We start from the raw sequence: 14,581 nt of genomic DNA on the forward strand, positions 1-14,581 counted from the left end.
GAGTCCAGTTTATCGTTATCTATTTTCTTACGCAAATTTATGCTAGGTAAAGTGTGCCAGTAATGGCTAACGGTTTCCTATTTGGCCATATGTGTTTCCTCGGAAAATTTCACATTTTGAATATTTTTGAATGTTTTAACATCAAGATTTATTTTATATCATACTTCTAGAACACACAGGAGGGATCGCAGTAGGCGTTGCCGCGAACGGTCGTGTTTTGTTTTGCTTGCCACATATTTTTTCGTGTTCTCGTTTTCCTCGATTTTGCCGACGAGTTGGCTGGTGCTACGCCACCCGGATTGTAGTTCGGAGGTGTATATTGAAAATAACCTTACTATCAAGCAGTGAAAAATTCTTTTAGCGCTTTCCGTGTGATCAAAAATGTCGTGTGTTGGGATGTTTTATGACCGGTTTCAATTGGTTTTGCTCATTAATTTTGTTTCCACGTGATATTTTTCGCGACTGTGTATTATAGCCGACAGTACAACGCCACCAGATAGATTCAAGAAAAATAAGTGTTTTTGTTAATTTATTGTGTTACATGAAAAATGCGTGAAATAAGGCATAAAAATGTGGTCTAGAATTAACCTGTGATATGTGTGTCACAAGAAGAAGGGACGAATACCCAATTAGTTGCTGATTCGATTTGATGACAACGCCGCGTGGGTGCATTTTGGTGAGATTGTTCTGATTACATTATTATCGATACCCAATTATTAAATACGCGCCAGTCTCAAAGTAACCATCTTTGAAACAGGAAGTGTGTATGCATAATCATTATCCATTTGATAACGGCTATGCATACATGCGGGGCTTGTTGTTAGTGAAAGTGACTTCTGAATGGACGTGTCTCTCCAGCCATTCTGAAATGGGTCACTGGATCTGCAATAGAGCTATCGCCTTCTAACTCCCGGACTGAAGCTTTTTGCAAAAATGTTATGCCAAAGCAGTTTTGCTGAAAACTTTTTTCCATAATACCACTGCCGGACAGTGGGGGTTAGATGGATCACACACACACACACACATACTTCTAGAACACACAGAATGATTAAAAATTTTAAAACAATAAAATTATCACGTATATCGAAATGGGGAACATGAACATAATCATAACTGATACACCTACCCTATTTCTAATGCTTTGATACAATAAATTTAAAAAACGCTCACAAGTATTAATACTATATATCGTATCTTTTAAGATTATCCCATATTTGTTCCCAATCGAGCTAGCTATTATTAGTACACACTTATTTTTACGACAGAGGTTCATGACTACATCAATATTTAACTCTTATCCAACTTTTGTGTTTAACCGCAGATGCGTGTATACATCATCTTCGCACAACGTTACCGCAATTTGCATAAAACAAGAAATCTATTTTCCCTCAACGCTCGTTCGGCTCTAAGCGGTAATATTTCATTCAGCAAGCAAGCGCAAGCCACAGTTCGATCGAAAGCTCCAGGATCCTTCCACACGAGATGGTCCCCGGGATGTCGATAAGAAATGGCATCACACAGCGATTTCTTTTTTCCTCTTGGATGCACCGTAATCCACCGGAGCATTTGCTATTATGGAAAAGTAGTTCCTACCAACTGATACCTTGTTATAACCTTTCTTTGAAGTGGAAACAATAACTTTCCGTTGGCTTCGACAGTATCAGTATAGTGGTTTGAAGTTCCAACTCGGCGCACAGGTGCATCCAGTTCCTGTTCCCGACCAACAACCGGAAGAAGCTGGAGGGTTTCGCTATCATCCCTCAATTTGTTCGTTACGTGGATCGATCACGTCTCTTTATTCCACCGATTCAATTCATCTTATCCTTTTCTCCATACACATCTTTTGCTACATGCACACAAAGATGAAATCCCTGGGATGCGTCCCCAGCGCATATCTGCTCTATTATAATGTCGAGATTGGGATTGGCTGAAGTCCTTGCCCGGGCGGAACCGAATCAGAACTAGCTTGATGGTTGGGGGAAAGGACGCACTGCATCCATAATCCGTCTTTGGTTACCAACGGAATTTGCGGATGAAAGTCGTAGATGAAGCTGCCGTTGCAACGCTTCCCACATCGTACCGAACATGAATGTAGCTCTGGAAAAGAGTTAGAGTAAAGTAGAAAAACCGGGAAGAAGTCCTTTTATCGCTTGCAAGCTAGAAAAAATGCAACCTGGCAGGTACAATCCCACACTTGTGCGGTCTCACTCGGGGAAACATGCACTTCCCTCCAATCAGGGAATTCGTGTAACTAATGGATTCTGCTGAGCGCTGTTTCAATTAGCAGTTCTACATCGGTCCATCCAGTCAGCTCCCGGTTGCAACGCAGAGAAGCTCGATTCAAGTCATTAGTTAGACCCGGTTGCCTTGCATCCTGCTCGTTACGTCCCATAATTCCACCTCAACCGGATAAGTCGCAATCAATTGCACAAATTTTGAAGATGCATTCTGTTGATTGGGAAAGGTTTGCCAGAAAATCTTTGGCCAGTGTGATTTAGAATTCTCGATTACAATTTCAAATCGACGTACGTAAGCTTCAAACGGATGTGAGAACATTAGTTGAGTATAATCAAAACCCTACTACTAAAATTTACTTTTGTTTTGAAATAAATTATTTTGTAACATATTTCCGTGGCGAACATCGCTTAAACTTTGCATGCTAATAGCCATTGGCGTAGAAACAGGGGAGGCCAGGGGGGCCTGACCCCCTCCAGAATCATCCAGCACCCCCCCAGAATTTTTGATTATAACCATAAAATTAAAAAAATATATAATTTGACATGAAGCAAAATCTTCCGAATAAATGTACATCAGTCTTGTTATTGACAAAAATCTCTTCAGTAGTTATGTTATTTTATGTAGTGCAACTATAGTGAGAAAACTTCGCTTGTCGAACACAGCATCAGCGTGGCGGTTCTGACATGAATAGTGCTACAACCGAAAGATTAACCGTGATACTAAAAAGCGTCATTATCATGGAAATTTGATTCCCAAAATTCGTTTTTTTTCCTGAAAGATCTAAACAATGTTTCTGCATAAAGCAGCATATTCACTGCATTCTGATTTCTCATGTTTTTGGATGGCATCCTGCTCGAGAAGTCCGGTGATGATGATTTTCCTTATGAGAATTCACCAAAGAAATCCATACATTTACATCAACTTATATAATGTGCGAAAAAAAAAATTGAAAAAATAGGCAAAATTACGAAAATACTAAAATTACTACAAATTAATTTTTTGTCGAAAAATAAGGCTCAACTTTCAAGAAATTTCGGCAACCTGGTGTGAAAAAATGTAAAGAAATCGACAATAATGTTTTTGAATGAACAAATTTATAGCTTAAACTATATTTTTTCCAAGTAAACATGTTATTTAATAATTTAATCCAGCATATTTGTAGCAATTTTTTCTTAAAAACTTTTGATAGTCTTTATGAAATTTGATTTGATTATATTCCTCAAGAAATATTGAAGGCTTTAGAGCATTTGAAAATCGCTTAAAAATTAGTAAAATAATATTGTAGGACTTGTTCATATTTTCAAAGCAAATTCCTCCTGGTGGACATCCATTGTTTCTATGCAAATTGATTTCTGAATTTGTCCTGGATTTACCTAAAAAATGTACCTTAAGTTCAGTTTTCCCCCGTAAATTGTCCAAATCATTGATTTTTATAAATAAATTTAAAGATCCATTTTAATCAATAAATATAAAAAATAGAGAAATTTGTGTTGAATTGCCTTAGAAAAACTTCGTTTAAAATAATTTTACTAATTTTTGGCAGAATACATATTCTTGGTTTGAGTTTTTGTGTGATGCAAGGACGGAATTTCTATAGGCTTCTTGGCAGAGTTCTAGAAAACTAGAAGTCACGGAAGGATATATTTAAACAATTATCTTAAAAAAATGATTCAGATAGAACTTTTTTATTTTTTTTTTTTTTAATTCATAAAAGAGGTTTTAACTATCCTGTATTTTACCTCTAGATAAAAGATTAGAAAAGAAAAAGAAAACGAGAAATCTTTGGGTATTTTCACGGAAGAGTTTTTGAAAGAACAGTTGAACGTATTCCGCTATGAAAAAAATGCAGATAGATCTGCGGAGAACTTCTCTAAGAAAACATGAATAACATTATCCGAATTGAATTCTTTATAATTGCGCATGAAATTCTTGTGGAATATTACGGGGAATCTTCAGAGTAACACATGAAAAAATCATTTGAATTTTTGTAGGTAATCTGGATAATTTATGTTACGATATTTTTTCAAACAATCCTGTAGAGTAACTTTAGAAAAAACTTCAAAAGCAAAGTTTTAAAAAAACTGTTGGCGAACTCTTTGAAACATTCGTCGAATGAATCTTTGCTTGGTGATCTTGAAGACATTTTTGGTGAGACTCCAAGAATTAGATTTTTCTGAAAAATCCTCCGTAATTCCTGAAAATCAAATTATTAATGAACAACTGGAGAATGCTTTAAACTAACTATTGGAATTTCTATCAATAAGTACGTAGAGGACCTTCCAGGAGAAACGATTCAAAGATTGTGTATTGTATTCTCTGGCGGAATTCTTCAAAAGATTTTTTAACCAATTTGATAGAGATCCTCCAAAAAAAATTTGATAAGGTCGGAAAGTCTGGGAAATATTTTCCGTTAAAATTACGAAATTTGTAAATATCGTGATTATTGCGACCGACATTTCTCCTGTAAACACGTATTTACTAGGCCCCCCCAAGGCCCCCTCCAGAAAAATCCCAGCTACGCCAATGCTAAAAGCTTGCGTGCACATTCATTTTTTAATATTTTCTCAAAAAAACTAAACCACAACATTAAACACTGTTTTGTTTTCATACCAGTGTATGATCGACGCCAATAGTGCTTTGTTAGGATCGATTGAAAGGCTATATGGGCAAATCTGGAGTACCCAAACAACCATACAGCAATTTAATTCGCCTTGCGTGCTAATATAGTGCTATTATAGAGCTGTCATTCACTATATTAGCCGTTTATAGCCCTATAAGCCCAGGGCACCCTCCATAGTATTATGCTTCTCCTGCGCTCGTTGATACTACAACATCCTACATTATGGAGGCTCTTGAAGAAGCATGTCCTCTGCGGTCTGTGAAGACTTTAAGAGGGAACTCAAGGTAGATCTGACTAAATTGAGGAAACAATGTAAAAGTAGTTGAAACAGACGTCGCTCAGCTACATCAGACTCGTCCAAGTTGGCTCGCAAAGCTTTTAAAAAGGCTCTTCGTTCTGCTGACCGATCCGGCTGGTAAAACCTTTGTAAAACAAATGTTTCCAGAGTGAATGAGGTCAGTCGGCTGAACAAAATCATTGCTAAATCAAAGCATTTTAAAGTGAACAAAATTCGCTTATATACTGTACTATTTCTGATAAGAAAGTTTAAGAACGTTTATTCTATACACATTTTCTCGGATGAGTACACATAGCCAGAGCCGTAGCGTTACCTCATGGCGCCCTTGGCAAACCTCAATTTTTGCGCCCCCTAGTCAAAGGGAAAGCTCATCTTTGTTTTCCTTCTGATGAAACAAGTTTACATTAAACATATCATAAACATGCCTAGGGGGTTCTTTTTGAAATTAGTAAACAAAAATAAAGTTTGTGTTAGGGACTCAGAATCTGCTGGACATTATTGAATCATTCAATTTTTGCTTCATTATTTTAGACTGTTTCTAATTTTTTTCAGTAGAAATCAACAGTTGATCCTGTAAATAAAATTCTCAGCATAAATTTATTCATCTTAGAAAAATACAAGGCTATAAAACTCTGTAACTAACCATTTTTTCGCAAAAAACATCCAAGTCAATTTATTAAAGTAGGTAGCTGAAAGGACTTTTTGCAAAATACTATTGATTCGATAAAATTGTTGGAAAGTCATTTTTAGGTAAATGTTGGTGTAGTTATTTAAAATCAATAACTTTTGTAAAGAAAAATAGTTCACAGAATTTTGTGACAATTTAATCTAGGATTCCATCAGAAAGTATTATTTAACTTATTTTTATTTATTTGTCATCAACCAAATTTGCAAAAAAAACAGGTTTGCGCAAAAGCGTATCTTTAGGCCATAAAGAAGACTTCATCTGCAAAGGCTACCATTACTAAGAAAAATAGCTGCCTGAAATACACACGTTTTCCAATGTCCTGGAGTGGGCGAGAATCCACTCTATGAATCTGTGGATTCCTACTGAGCATCCTTAACATTTTCCAAGATTTTGTGAGAATCTTGCGAAGATAATGTAAGATTTCTGTTCAATATTTTATAATAACTGTGCCGAATTTACATGTAATTTTTTTTCCCAGAATTCGCGTCTAGTATTGTATGAGATTCGCAATGAAGATTTTTTTTTCTTTTTGATTGTGTTGAAACACAGCCTTTAATAAAACTATGTTCAAAAACAAATTCTCAAAGTTCAAAGATAAATGGTTTTGCCTGTAAAGTAGTAGAAAAAGCTTCGTAGAGGAAGCTTTTTTTGTAATGCTTATTAAAATTGATCTAATTGTTTAAAACATCTAGTTCATTCTCATTTTGATTCTCAAAACGAACGCCACAAATCATGTGTGATTTATGTGTTAAACAGTTCTAACGGCTATAAGGGCTCTAAAGAATAGTGATTAAAGCCTTATTGCTTGAATTTAGAAATTAAAAATACATGCAAAAAAAAATCAGAAAATGTTCGACAAATTTATATTGATAATTTCAATAACTCAGCCATTCCATGAAAGCCGATCTAGTGGGTCTCCGAATTCCGTGCAAATTTGCTATTTTGTTCCTTATCCGAAATAAGTATACACATATTTTTGGATTTTTTGATTAGGGTAACCATTTCCGAAATAAGGTGACCAGAAAAATCGCGATTTTGCAAAAATTTGTATTTAAAAAAATATAACTTTTGAACCGTTTGACCGATTTTCAATCTTTTTGGACGAAACGAAGGCTAAAGATTTTGATTATAATTTCACAAAAATTGTGTTTTTTACATGAAAAAACTCAATAGTTTCCGTTTTTTCGTGTTTTGAAGGCCTCGGGACCAAAGGGACTATTGCTGTTCTCATTTTTTTTAAGTTCAGAAAATTTTACGTAAACTGTCAGCGATGTATGTTTTTTAGTTTTTGAGATATATTTTTTTGAAAATAAAAAATCAGTCATTTTTCATCGGCACACACTGTAGATCTCAGCGCATTAGATTTGTAATGTTTAAAAAAAATCATAACTTTTGAACAGCTCAACCGATTTCCAATCTTTTTCTATGGAATGAAAGCTTAAGGTCTCAACTTTTCAGAAAAAATAGAAAAAAATAGAAAACCTTGAAAAAAAAAATAAATTTTCTTATTAAAATATATGAAATATTCTAAAAAAAACTAGAAATTTTTTCACGTTCAAACATATTTTTATCAGATTTTTCAATTTTGTCTGAATAGTTGAAATTTTAAGCTTTCATTCCATACAAAAAGATTGGAAATCGGTTAAGCTGTTCAAAAGTTATGATTTTTTAAAACATTACAAATCTAATGCGCTGAGACCTACAGTGTGTGCCGATAAAAAATGACTGATACTTTATTTTCAAAAAAATATATCTCAAAAACTAAAAAACATGCATAGCTGAAAATTTGACAGTATACGTAAAATTTTCTGAACTTTCAAGAAAAAATGAGAACAGCAATAGCCCCTTTGGTCCCGAGGCCTTCAAAACACGAAAAAACGGAAACTATCAAGTTTTTTCATGTAAAAAACACAATTTTTGTGAAAAACGGTCGAACGGTTCAAAAGTTATAATTCTTTTAAAAATAAAAATTTTGCAAAATCGCGATTTTTCTGGTCACCCTATTTCGGAAATGGTCACCCTAATCAAAAAATCCAAAAATACGTGTATCCTTATTTCGGGTAAGGAACAAAATAGCAAATTTTCACGAAATTCGGAGACCCACTAGATCGGTTTTTCATGGAATTGCTGAACTTCTAATATGGCTCTTTTACTTATAAATTATGCAATCGTTTGAAATGCTCACACTGTTAAAAAATAACCTTGGATTTCTTCAATTTTGTACTGTTATGCCTACGATTTTTTTTGGGACTGTGAGACGCGTAGGAGAAATATAGTAGTTCTTTCACAATTTTGCCAAGTGCTTATTTTGGCGCCCCCTGAATGCTGGCGCCCTTGGCGGGTGCCAACCTGGCCAACCGCACGCTACGGCACTGCACATAGCATCTACGGAAGAAACAAATGTCTGTTCATGTTACCGAGCAGAAGAAAATAACTACTGAATAACAAATTGAGGTATTCCATACCAGATAATTTCCAATACTTACAACCTAAATGAGATATGAATGAGCCCTGCATAAGAGGTAAAATACCTCAAATAATACCTACTGCATATTCTATAAATACCAACCACCACTTTTGTGAAATCTCGTATTGAGGCATCCCAATAATGACGGCTTTCTAATTTATGGATTTTCCGACGACTATCTTACTTCGATAGTTGGTATGTACATAAGCAGCCTGTTCGACCTGACGCAAATGCTCTTTAGGTAGTCGAGGGTTGGTATCACCAAGATGGCCTCTTGTTTTTTTTCCTTTACCCTTCCTTTACCTTCAGGTTAACCCGAATAAAACATCTATTGTTCTATTTAATGGAAGACGAAACCGCGATGGGATTCAACCTTAACGTCCTTAACGTAGAACATGGTGTCGGATTCATAGTGATCGGTAAACAGATCAAGCGTGTTATGAAGTGGAAACTGATTAATGAACGAAACTGCGAAGGGTTTCGTTCTACTTCGTCGTAAGAGCTACAATTCATCGTATCAAACTTAAAATATTCCACTACGGCGGTTATTCCAACTTACCTGCAACATAGTTTCATTTTCCAAATGTAATTTTGTGAAAGCTTTTATGATTCGTCCACCTGTACACCAAAAATGCAATGAAACTACTGTATTTCAATAAATAACTTCAGTTCAATTATCCACTTTACACTTTTTCACCGAAATCTCATGGACGAACACGATTTGAGAGAAATGCTTAGCGATCGACATCAGTCACACCACTTTCCAACACAAGTTTCTTCCCGCCCCTTTGTGTGACTTACATCCCCGGGCACTTATTTTCACTATGGAAAACCTTCGTACTTCTTTACTGAAGGATTTCATTCCAATCACACGCCGTAAAACTTCAATAAATCCCCAAATTTTACAAAATTTCTTCAACCGCCGCGTATAATTGAGAATGTAAACAAAGTTCAATCCGTCGTACTGAGAAAAAAAAGTTTGTGCGCATCAATGTGTGCGCGACGCTCGACGTAAAAATACGGTTCTTTCGATTGTGTTGTTTTCGCTGTACTGTGAGCAAATTCCAGAATTGTACGGTCAAAAGGAATTGTGTTCATATGTTTGGGCTGAATTTTGATGAGGAACAATTAATTTTAAAGGAAATTAGTATATTCCATCATGCTGAAGGAATGGAGGGAGATGCCCGTAGATCTATATTTTCTAGTTAAACATGTTATTATAGCGTTGATGCATTGTGTTTTAACCACTCAATACATCACAGTGAGCCGTAAGTTGTGAGACGAATCTGAAAACTGATTGCGACGGAGTTGAAAACGATACGACGGATTGAGAATACGGTAAGATGCATTTTCTTTGCATTATTTCCAAAAAGAGATCAAGGTTTATCAAAATGGTATTGTACAATGCTAAAGCCGTTTTGAGAAAGAATTGTTTGGCAATGGTTTGTATCAGCATCATTCACTGCAATACAGGGAAAATTGCAGTTCTCACTGATCAATGCTTAATAGGATGGATACTATCACATCACCCTTTTGAGGATACGGGGCAAATTCTTCATCTCTTTTCTGATCGACATGTGCCGACAAACGATAAACTCGACGGCATGAGGGATGCGTTTAATGATCAACAAAAGGTGTAACAGCCGAATGCCGCCGTAATCTTGATGAGTACACAAAGGGAACTAACGTAGACGACAACCTCAACAATCTGGGGGAGTCAATTAACGGTGCGATGCTCAGAGACGGCCCAGAAATTGTTGGTTTGATGGAGTGCCAGAATGTGATGCATGAAAAAAAATGCAGAATAGATCAGGAATCAGGTATCAGGAAGCGTGAGCAGCCGATAAAAGAATGCACCGCAGAAAAAAGCAGTATGAAGAAGACACCATTACTGAGGCGCAAAACAACATGGAACAAATTGATATGCGGAGACTTTACGAAACTGTCTGTTCAATCTTCATGGAACTAGCGGACTCTGTGTTCACTTGCTATTGATGGTCACTTTTAACACAGAATTTGAGAATTTTAACATTGTGCACAACAAGCATCGGTGAAAACAAACACGAAAATGTAGATTTGCCACAAGTGAGGGTCACACGCCGTACAACGACGGAGGATCGATCTGTACTGGTTCGGTAAGGGTATCTGATCAGAGCCAGGAGTGTAGTGTATAATTCCTCTCTCGTAGATGATGAACAACAAAGAACACATGAACACATGTAGGGTCGCCTGTTGCATGGTTGACCAATCACAGATAACAGGACATGTTATACAACACTGTCAATGGCGTGTGGAGAAAAAAAGCGTTGTCTCTCGTCATGTGCAATGACCATGAAGGTAACTTGTTGACAGACAATATCATGGTGGCTGCCAGGTGGGAAGAGCACTTTGAGCGATTGTACCCCGTTTGGCATAAAGTCGTTTGGCATAAGGTCGTTTGGCATAAAGCCGTTTGGCATAAAGTCGTTTGGCATAATGGTCGTTTGGCATAATGGCCATTTGGCATAATGGTCATTTGGCATAATGGTCGTTTGGCATAATGATTGACTTAAAATAAATATCGGCATTGTTTAAGCTTTTACCGAGATCAACACCACCGAGCCCATAGCAAAAAATGTTGGTAGGTTCTAAACAAGCGTGGTGTTCGTTCAGAGATTTTCCAAACTAAGAATTTCAAAAATTAATGTGACATTAGAGAGCATCACTAAATTAAACTCGTGACGGGTCTCTACATCTCAGAACATAGAGTATCTTTGAGCTTGTTGCGCTAAACAAATTCGAAACAGTAAATTGGCAAAGAAAGTTCGCAGTTATTCATCAAGGGAACACTCATACAATATTTCGCTGCAGATCAAGCTCTTTCCCAGTTTGGACGTAACACTCAATGAAATTACTTGATAAAAGAATGGATTTTTTTTTACAAAATATCTAAAGCTATAGTCCAAAGATCTATCAATGCGACTTAATGCAAAAATTGCCTATATACAAGAGCTGATTATTTTTCGTTTAAAATGCTTAAGGCTCTTACGCAAAAAAGTCTGTTCACAGCATAGGTCAAATGAACAACACATCTTTAAAAGAAAATATTTGTGGCAAAACTTTTCAACGGTTCAATGTAAATTCTAATTTTGAAAGTGTACAACAAAAACACCGTCTGTTATCGAGAGAAGGGATAGTTCGTGATTGAAATAATATTTTATCCGGCATACCTCGGAAGGAGATCACGCGTTTGCCCCAAAAAAGTATATGTTGAAAATTGCCAGGTTCTAAAGTAATTATCATTCGAACAACACATCTGACAAGAATTGATAAAATAGTTAACATTTAGGTTTCCTAAATAATAAAATTAAAAACAGTATAAATATAAAGAACAGCCTATTTTTAAAAGAAGGCAAAATTTATAATAAACCATTAGAAGAATGGACGCAAAAAAATATTTCGGCATAATATAACGAAAAGACAGAATCATCGAAGTGGTTGTGCTACTTTTCCCCGAATACCATTTCCTCGAATGACAGGTTTCGCCGAAAAGTGGTGACAAGAAAGAACGATAAAAATTCAAAAGAAGGAAGTATTCTGTTATTCTCGGCTATACACATGTTGGTAAAAATAGTGAGGACGGTAAAACTCGAAAGAACCGCCAATTAAATAAAGAAGGGTGCATATTAGATGGTCAGTTAGTTCACCACCATGAAATGTATAATGTTACGACAATTATGAGTGCTAAAAACTTTTCGGGGAGGTGGGCTAGTCGGGGAAACGGGATATTCGGGGAAATGGCATTCGGGGAACCGACATTTGGGGAAAAGAAGCACAACCCATCGAAGTAACTGCGGTAATCGATTTCTCTTTTCGCTGATAATTTGAGCAGATCAATGTTATCGATTGCCGCCCTTTTGTCAGTTGGAAACAAAAAAATACTTTCAAAATATAGCTTCAAAGAACAGCCTATGCATAAAAGAAGGAGAAATTTATTGAAATTTAAAATCAACAATTTTCATACCTATACCGTTTTGATTCATATTACGGACACTTAAGCCCTTTTCGAAGTGTTAGCCATCTAAAAGCATATACATTAAAAATAGAAATATTAGTAGTAGAACGCTAGTGGCGCTGTTCTAACAAAACTGATTTTAATTATTATTACCTTAAATTATGGTTTTTTATTGTTTGTTCACTACCATATCGTTGTTTTGGTTTTTAAAATTATTTTGACACTTTGAGGCCCGGTACTCACGCTGTCAGTTCGTGGCAAACTAGATGTTGGTAACACGAACAGCAGCGACATTAGCATTCTTAGGTTAATGCTTCTACTACATTAAATCAATCTATATGATACCTCAACGTTGTTATGCTATCAAGACACTTACCTCTCGAATGGAAGGTGAAGATTTGAATTCCACATCTCCAATAAATTTAAATAAATAGAAATGTGTGTCCTTTTCATCATTCTTATTCCGGACATGACCTCACTTTTGCTTCTTATTCCGGACGCTTTGATTCGAATTCCGGACAGCTCGTGAAAAGCAAAGTTGGGAATGTTAAATCTTTAAATAAACACTACCAGCCGTTAGAAAAACGTCAAAACTAGTTGAGCATTGTTAATTTTCATGGATTGCTATGTAAAAATCTAAATAAAACGAGTCTCCATATTGTGAGCTTTTGAACGGCAAATTTTGAAACATTTAAATTGAAACCTTTCCCATACAAAGTTGAGTGTCCGGAATTTGAAGCTGTCCGGAATTTGAATCAGAACGGTTATTATAATTGCATCATATTTAGAAAAAAAATAGAACAATTAAAAGACGGGTAAATTTGTGCTAAATATATAAAAATCTTCAGTGCAAAAATTTGTTCCAATAGCAAAACTCAAAAGAACACACTTAGTTTAAAATGCCGAATCTCGTCTAATTTTAATCGAGATCCGCACAACCGAGTAATCGGCAAACAAATTTCCTAGGATCTCAGCAAATAAGAGCCGAGTTCAGTAAATCATGCTGCGTTGCTAAGCAACCGGACAATTTGTTAGCTGAGTCTCGGTTAAAATCTGGAAACTGAGATTCGCACACGAGATCATGAAAAAAATCTGAGTGTGAGGAATTAATATTTGAAAGAAGGGTAATTTCTGGATAAATAATAAAATACTATTGACAATAACTTTCCTGATAAGCTTTAATTTATTCAGGAGCGAATGATTGTTGAATAAAGTGTCATTTTGTATCAATTGACTCCAAAATAAGCCTGATGTCATCAAAAGATTCAATAGAAAGGTAAAAACGAAAAAATGAGAAATTCTTGGTTTCAGACTCATTATGCCAAACGGCTATTATGCCAAACGACCATTATGCCAAACGACCGTTATGCCAAACGACTTTATGCCAAATGACCATTATGCCAAACGACTTTATGCCAAACGGCTTTATGCCAAACGGCTTTATGCCAAACGACTTTATGCCAAATGACCTACCACCCTTTGAGCATTTGTTGGACGTAGAGAACACGAGCGCATCTGTGAACAGAGTAACCATCAACGACGATGAACAAGCTGTGGAGCCCCCGACGCTAGATGAGGTTAGAAAAGCGATCAAGGAGTTGAAGAATTGTAAAGCTGCTGGATAAGACGAGCTCCCGGCCAAACTTTTCAAGCACGGTAGTTAGCAGCAATACGAAATTCTGCGCCGTACTCTGTTATGGATATGGGAAGAAGAAGAATTACCTGCTAGCTGGCTAGAGGGCCTCATCTGCCCTCTGTATAAAAAGGGACACAGACTGAAGTGCCCCAATTACCGAGAAATAACGCTCCTCAAATCGGTGTACAAAACAATGTCGCGTGTTCTGATCAACAGATTGAGGCCGATGGAGGAATCCTTCGTCGGCGAATACCAAGCTGGTTTACGTGAGGATCGATCAACGACGGATCACACGGTTACCTTTCGTCAAATCCTTGATAAGTTCTGCGAATACAACTTGCATACTAACCATCTGTTCATTGATTTCAAGGCGGCGTACATTCAGCAAAGAAAACTAAGTTATGGCAGATAATGATAGAACATGATTATCTGACGAAGCTTATTAGACTGATTCGTGCAACGTTAGATAGATCGAAATCAAGTGTGCGGGTTGCGGATAAGATTACGACGTCCTTCATAACCTTAGATGGATTGAAGCAAGGAGGTGCGATTTGGAACCTTTTGTTGAACATTGCCATTGAAGGAGCTATTGTGAGAACAAACGTGCAAAGAAGCGGTATCATCGTGACCCGGTCGCATA

The sequence above is a fragment of the Aedes aegypti genome, chromosome 3 (assembly GCF_002204515.2).
Source record: "Aedes aegypti strain LVP_AGWG chromosome 3, AaegL5.0 Primary Assembly, whole genome shotgun sequence".
In the NCBI taxonomy this organism is placed as follows: Eukaryota; Metazoa; Arthropoda; class Insecta; order Diptera; family Culicidae; genus Aedes; species Aedes aegypti.